Source organism: Canis lupus, chromosome 7 (assembly GCF_003254725.2).
Source record: "Canis lupus dingo isolate Sandy chromosome 7, ASM325472v2, whole genome shotgun sequence".
Taxonomy (NCBI): Eukaryota; Metazoa; Chordata; class Mammalia; order Carnivora; family Canidae; genus Canis; species Canis lupus.
Window position 1 is genome coordinate 47,250,059 of NC_064249.1, and position 7,722 is coordinate 47,257,780.

General features: G+C 38.3%; 1 long non-coding RNA gene across 1 annotated transcript; it reads left to right on the forward strand.

The window, feature by feature from the left end:
• Positions 1 to 468: 468 nt before the first annotated feature.
• Positions 469 to 5,348, forward strand: LOC118355159 (uncharacterized). Its single transcript, XR_004817034.2, has 4 exons — positions 469 to 650; positions 1,547 to 1,696; positions 4,780 to 4,935; positions 5,214 to 5,348. It is a non-coding gene; the product is annotated as an uncharacterized LOC118355159 (long non-coding RNA).
• The last annotated feature ends 2,374 nt before the right edge of the window (positions 5,349 to 7,722 follow it).

Here is a 7,722-nt window from a genome sequence, read left to right on the forward strand (position 1 = left end):
TGGATACGTTGGGGAAACTAGTGAAAGCCAAGAAAATAGGTGGCAGTTAAGCTCTTGAGAGAAGGTACCATTTATCAAGTGAAGGTGGTGGTGGGTCTGTGGCTGAAAATGGGTGAGATTCTGAGGGTTAAACCCAGAAAAATTAATTTACCAATGCAATACATGAAAGCAAAGAACCATGGCCATAATATGGATCTTTTGTCCCTAAATTCTATACAATAATATTATTTTCTTCCTTGGACCTACTTTTTCTATGTAAATTAGTCATAAATCATTAGGCTTAAAATGATACTCTTTCACATCTCCCTGTAGCAGGGGTCTTAAAAATAGTTGTTAAGGTGAAAAGAAATCAAAACAAAACAAAATGAGAAGGAACTCTTAATTGTTAAGGATACCAAATTATTCTTTAATTTTTCCCTTGTTATTCCATTTGTTTTTTAAGTGTTAACCTGACTTGAATTATTTACATTCTAGACTTGGTCTAATGGTATGTTCTTGTTTGTCCAAGGAAGAGAGACTATTGGTCTTAAAGATAAGATAACCATCTACAAGTCCATACAGATGTAAATACCATGGGAAAATGCTGAATTACTTGTGCTACAAAAGGGTGTAATTAACTCTCTGGGTAATGTGAGGAAACTGCAAAAAAGGTAAATTGAAGAAAACGTCAGGGAACTAGTCCCTAAGGTAATACATTGTAGAGGTCTGATGCAGCAACTTCTCAATGTGTCATGTGAGCTTTAACATTTTAACTATTTCATTCATACCAAGCAGAGGCTGACAATATGTTTCAGAGAAAAATGAATCCTTGAAAAAGGAAGGGACAAAGAAAAAGTTAAAATCCAATCATTTTGTGATGCTTGGAATCAACACATTTTTTCCCATTACTTTTGGAAAAGGGAGACAAGATTGAGGTGTTTAGGGTACACATATTACAGTGGAGGGTCCAACAAATGTCTAAAAAATTCAACTGAATAAAGAAGTGGGTGTATTGTTAAACCCATTGAAGGAACTTGGCAATTTGTAACTCCTCTATATCTCTATATCTGTTTTGTGGGAGTTTTTTTTCTTTCTTTTTTTTTTTTTTTTGGAGTTTTTATCTTGAGCTGTGCCTCCATCATTTCTACACACACACACACACACACACACACACACACACACACACACCATATACATTTCTTTCTCAGGGATAGCATTGAGAGTTATTGTAGGCATAATGAGGAAAAATAAATGGGAAAGCTGTTTGCAAACAATGCATGGCACTATAGAGAAGCTTGCTAATAATTGAGGGCAATTAACTATTTCACAATAAAACCACAAGCCTGTAAGTTAGTAATTGCATTTTTTTTAACCCCTGTATAAATCCAATTAGGTGAATTTGCCAGCAGTTGCCATTGCAATCTTGGTATCTATGGTAACCCCTGAGAAGGAAAAAAAAGGGGGGGGGCAGCTTTTGTGTTGTTCTTTCCTCATATTTAAGAAGTTCTTGGAATGTGTATGTTTAAGCTATAAGAATGATGATAAGTCACAACGTGTTTTTGTTTAGCAGAGAATCACATCTCTTAGGGATAAAGTGTCATTTTGAAAGTAAGAGCTACTGGAATTAGTGGTACCAAAGGGCTACAATGTACCTTGCCCTTGGACATGGCCAGCCACAGCTGCAGATGCCATGATGCCCTGCTTTCTGATATACAGGGTGAGTGAAACAAAGAGAAAGAGGGTGGGGTCAGACATCTCTTCAAACATTCAAGGAACTCTGCCCTGTGGAGTTTGAATGGCCTTCATTTATTTCTACAGTGCTCAGTTGGATGTTCTCCCTGTCTTGTAAAGGGTGGTAGAAAGGACTTCCATATATGCAGCCATTTCTTCCCATTATTTAGAATAAAGGCGAACATGTTTCTGATGCCTCTGTCTGTTCACTCTGATCAGTTTCCATTCACACCAGAGTAGCAGAGTCTGTTGCAAGGGGACAGCAAGATGGAACTTTGGAGATCTGATTTGGATTTTAATGTTCCTATTGAGTAACGTGTGAATGGCTGCGCGTAAGATGTGAGCCCCAAAGAGGGAAAACAATTGCCCCAAGATTTATGGAGCTCATTTGTGAGAAAGTTCTTGCGGATGCTCTTCCTATTTCCCCACTACAACATCCTTACAATGAGAAAGGATATAAATATATGTCATGGAAGCCCTTGTAGGAGCAAAATAACATCCTCTTCCATAAACTGTTTTCCTCACAGTTCAGCAGGAACATGCTTGGATTCATATCTGATTAGAATTTCTGGTTCAATTGCATTTTAATTCTCTAACAATTATTTGGAATTCAATTCTATCCTGAACTGCATCATTTAATTTTCCACCTGCAAATTACTTTGAAGTCCCCAGAGGTAATGCTAATTAAGCAGAGGACACCATTACAGTGTTCCTATTATTTGATAGCTACAGGTACTAATGAATAACTCCAAGCATGGCGGTATTTATTTTTACGTGAGGTCAGATGTCAGCAGTTCTCCAATGGTCTGACTAATGTCAAAAGTTCCCCCTCAGTGATATAGTAGAGAGGGGAGCATATGTTCTTGTTTTATGTCTAGATTGAAATATTCTTGAAAGGATCATTTCTTATGTACTTGTAATTCTTCAATGCCTAGTATTAATAGCTATCATTTATTGAATCATAACTCTGTGTTAGGAACTTTACAAACATCGCTAATCCCCATACCAATCCTACAGAGATGATATTAGCCATTTATCTTCCTCCTTTTTTTATTACAGATAGAGATACTAATGAACATAACAGTTAAATAATTTATTCAAAATCTCACAGCTAATGTGGGGCAGAGCAGAATAAAAACTATTGGAGTCTGTAAGAGTCTGAGTCTTCCAATGTCTTCCCATTATATCACACGTAGAGTATCTCATCCCACACAGTACAATTTCAACATTTGTGCAATATGGAGTGTACTATACGAGAGCTAGGGCTGAGGAGTATGAAGGGTCTCAAAAAGCAAGCAGATGTCATAATCAATTCCACGAAGAATTTTGCCATAATAATGCTACATTGCATTCTTCAACATCTTCAATGCATTTTTTAAATTCACAGTAGTCTCTTTATATTAATGCATGTTATCTGCATTTTTACATAAAAGAATGCTGAGGTACAGAAAAAAAATAACATAGGATCCATGACTGTCAGCCCTGAAAAAGAGACTTTGGGGATTATCAGGTGCAGGTATATCATTTCACAGGTGATAAAAGTAAAGAACATTTGCTAATTGTCTACACTGCCCACTACTATGTTAGGCATGACAAAAGTTTTATTATATTTAATACTTACCTAAGCCCTGTGAGGTTGAGGATACAGGAGGTTACAGAGGTTCAGCATCTTACTCAAGATTCCTAACTAGTTAGAGGAAGAATAAGTTTGAGGATTTCTCACAAGGCTTGAATTCAAACCTCCCAAAAAAATTTGTTGAGTCTTTCCTTGGATACATAGTTACCACACAAGATATGGTCACTTCACACTCATTTTAGTGGCCCCATGGTTTTGAATGCCAAAGAAAAAAAAAAAACAAAAAGCTTTCCTGTAACCTCAGCTACATTCCAATAGCCTTTAGGTTACATGGAAAAATTTCTCCTGTAGACTAAGTAGCCAACGAATAATCTCAAATCATACCTGCAAGTATTTTGGGTATTGAGGATGATTTGCTTGTGAAAGTAGAGGGCTTTGCTGCCTTCCACATGGTTGCAGCGATGGAAATATACTTTATGGCAATCCACAGCACAGAAGTCACACCTCCTCCGAGATCTTTTTCCCAGACTGAAACCAGTGAACCAAATTTGAAAACATGATTTCAAAAATGACATTTCCCTGCTTAAAACCATTCTGTGTCTCTCCATCTCATTACAAAGCAGTCTGATCTCCTTCCGGTAATGTGAACATCTGCTACAGTTTCAGTGATTTTTTTTTTTTTTTTTTTTTTTTTTTTTTGTGTCTCTTGCTGGGAATTTACCTCAGACTACATGATTGGAGCCGGGCTGACTTTATGCCCAGTATTATTTGAGTCATGTGCATTCAATCAGCACATTCCAGCTTCATGCCCTCCATAAATGTTATGGACATGCATGTGACCAAAACTTGACCAATGAGAATCTTCACAAGGGAGAATGGAAAGAAGATCAATGTCTCCTCTGAGATGCACAGGAGAAGGAAGAGGAGAATTGCTGATGGCTATCATGCCCACTACATATGAATGGAGAATGTGGTTGAGAGGAAAGGAAACAGTAAAAGTCACCTGAGAGAGGGAGAGACAAGAGTTTCCTGGCTGTTTGCTTTGATTCCTGCATCATGCTGTACTTTTAAGCCAGTTCCACTTTGGAATTTTCAGCAATTTAAGTTAATACATTCCCTCTTAGCACTTTGCTTGGTTTAAGCTGGACTTCTAACACTTGAATCTACAAGACTTCCATCTAACCCACATGGACTATAAATTCTTCCTTGATCTTTATGCTGCCTACTTGTCAGTCTTGCTTGATGTCACTGTCCTATTTGCTTACTGCACTCGAACCACACTGACCTTTCATTTCATTAAATTTGAGAGACAGAGCAAGATGTAGACTGAGACAGAAAATGTGAAGGTTTTCCTACAAGCAAATCAGATAACAATCATAGAACTTCAGGAAAAAAAAAACTTCACACACTATTTTATTTATTTATTTATTTATTTGTTTGTTTGTTTGTTTGTTTATTTATTTATTTATTTAAAATTTATTTGTTTACTTTAGGGAGAGAAAGCAAGCATGGAGAGGAGGAGGAGAGAGAAAAACTCAAAAAGACCCCCCAGTGAGTGCGGAGACCTATGCAGGACTCAATCTCAGGACTCTGAGATCAGACCAGACCTGAAACCAAGAATCAGATGCTTAACCTACTGAGCCACCCAGGTGCCCTACACATGTTTTATTTTTTTTTTAAAGATGTTATTTGTTTGAAAACATGCTATTTCACTTAGGACAGTCATCAAACTTGGCACTTACTACTTACGTACTTTTGTTTTGGAGGTATATATTATAGACTATCCTTTACAGGTACTTCATTTTATAGATAATGAAATTCAAGTACTGAGAAATTAATAAACTTTTCCAAGATTACAGCTAGTTAGTAGCAGAATCATGATAAAAACTCAGTCTTTTTTACCCCATCATATTACATTTTATTTCAGTTCCATCAAAATCAATGTTTCAATCAAGGTGGACACCGTGTATGGATACTGGCTGATTAGGTACTTAATGAACACTGCACAGGCCCTCTCGGACATTTGATCTCTTGATATTACCCAGAAAACTTCAACTGCCTCCTCTACTCACCTACAATTAAAGACAATTAATTCTCAACTTGATGTTTTACTCATTTTACACCTCTCCCTAAACTTTTGGCCCTCCTCTCTGCCTAATCAAATCTATATTGCTTTCAAGAACCACCTCTCTCATAGGACACCTCAGCTGGCTATGGCAGCCTACAATGCTTTCTTCTTCAATACTATTGAATGTATGAGCATCTTTTCCAATCACTTCAGTGATGAAGTATGCCTTACTTTTTTTTTTTAAGATTTTATTTCTTTATTCTCATGAATAAAGAGGACACAGAGAGAGAGAGAGAGAGAGAGAGAGAGAGAGAGGCAGAGACACAGGCAGAGGGAGAAGCAGGCTCCATGCAGAGAGCCTGAAGTGGGACTTGATCCCGGGTCTCCAGGGTCATGCCGGGGGTGGGGGGGTGGGGGGGGGGGCTGAAGGCAGGTGCTAAACTGCTGAGCCACCCAGAGATCCCATATACCTTACTCTTAAGTAGCCCCCTATTCTTACAGATTTCCTTGAAGCAGGTGAATGATTTTTCCTTCTGTGAAAGTTTCCACAATACTGAACATATCCACCCTTAGAAACTATTTTTGGGGAGCATCAAGTGATTTATTGGCCTTGCAATGGATCTAGTCATGCCAACTAAGTTTAAGTAGTTTATAATAAAATCCCTAGGCCAATGTTAGAATATTTAGGCTTATCCATCAAAAGAAGTATTGATAAACAAGATCATCATATCAATTACATTTCAAATCAAATTTCTTTTTTGTAATGACTTGATCAGAGACCGTAAAAGGAGACCAAAAAACAATTCTCTAGAGAGTTCAGATGCATTAGAATGCCAGTGTTGCGGGACATGATTGAAAAGAGGTGACCTGCAATTGACCCCTGAGCTGAACCTGGGCACTCAGAGGCTCCTCACCCCTCCCCTGTCCTCAGACTGTGGGTTCTGTTTGCCTTTCTTGCTCCTAGAGGCTGCTCCAAGGACACAGCCTTGAGATGGTGATGTGATGTTGAAAACACCTGCATAGTATACATGCCTGAATCCACTTAGAGTCTCTTTAAAAGCTTTTAAGTTTTAAAAGATGGGTCTGGGGATCCATTTGTCTTGCTGCCACAGAAGACAAGCTTTGTAAGTAAGTTCACTTTGCTGTCATTAACACTGCCACCTACCTACTAGGAGTAGCTGCTTCTTTGGTCTCTCCTTGCCCTCTACATGTGGGAGCTGGGAAAGCTCCCAGAGGTTGTGAACCTACAGCCAGGAAAGGAGTTTATAGATAAAGATCTAGTCAGCTGTGAATATTGATAGTGCTAGAATTTTATGTTATACACTCATATCATGTTTCAAATCCAGCGACCTCTCTTCTGATATGAGATAAAATTGACGATGTCCAATCTTGAGGGAGATAGATTAAAAAAACCTCAAAAAACAAAATCCAAGGTGGTTGAAGATTAAGGAGGACCTGCCAACAGCCACAGTACTAAAATAACCATCCTTCAATCAGTAAGAATGGTTTTACTTGGGATCTATTATTCAATAGTCACTGTTCAGAATAAGAGTTTTATTAGGGCAGAAGGGAAAAAAATTAAGCAATAAATAGGCTGTAAGAAACACTGTAGTCTGTCTGATTAGTGCCGTTTTGCGAGAAAGTCATGACATAAAGAGCAATCTTTGAGAAATTTCCTCCCATGGCTTATAAAAGCGTTGCTTGATTGACTTCTCTTATTTTTATAGGCACAATATTGAAGGATGAATTATTTATTGAATGTGAGAGGCAAAAAGACTAATGAGTGGTTTCTGGATAACTTTATTAGGAAAAAAAAATCTCAGTAAACCATGCTGCAACAGGGAACTTGGGCCTTCCTGGGAAAGAAATATCCATTAACTTCTGTGTAAACTTAGAATTCCACTCATTTCTGGAGTTTTATATCAGAAAAGAAAGATAGTTCCTTATTGCCACATGTCTATATGACCTATTTTTTTTCTTAAGATTTTTATTTGCGAGAGAGAGAGAGAGCACCAGAGGTGGAGGGGAGGAGGGTGGAGCAGAGGGAGAAGGAGGAGCAGACTCCTGCTGAGCAGGGAGCCTGACATGGGGCTCCATCCCAGGACCCTGAGATTATAACCCGAGCTGAAGGCAGATGGTTGACCAACTGAGGCGTCCAGGCAGCCCAATATATGGCCTTTTTTGACCTATGTCTTCCATAGTCAGAGTGGGTGACTTGGCTGAATAAAGATCTTATGTCCCAGAAAAGATCTAATTGCACTGAACAAGAGATGACAATTTCAACCATGTTTGGTGACCAACTTATTCTCCCCAGGGCTCACTGGAAGAAACGTTTTCTATACTTCCCCTGCCAATCTGTGTTTCAGTA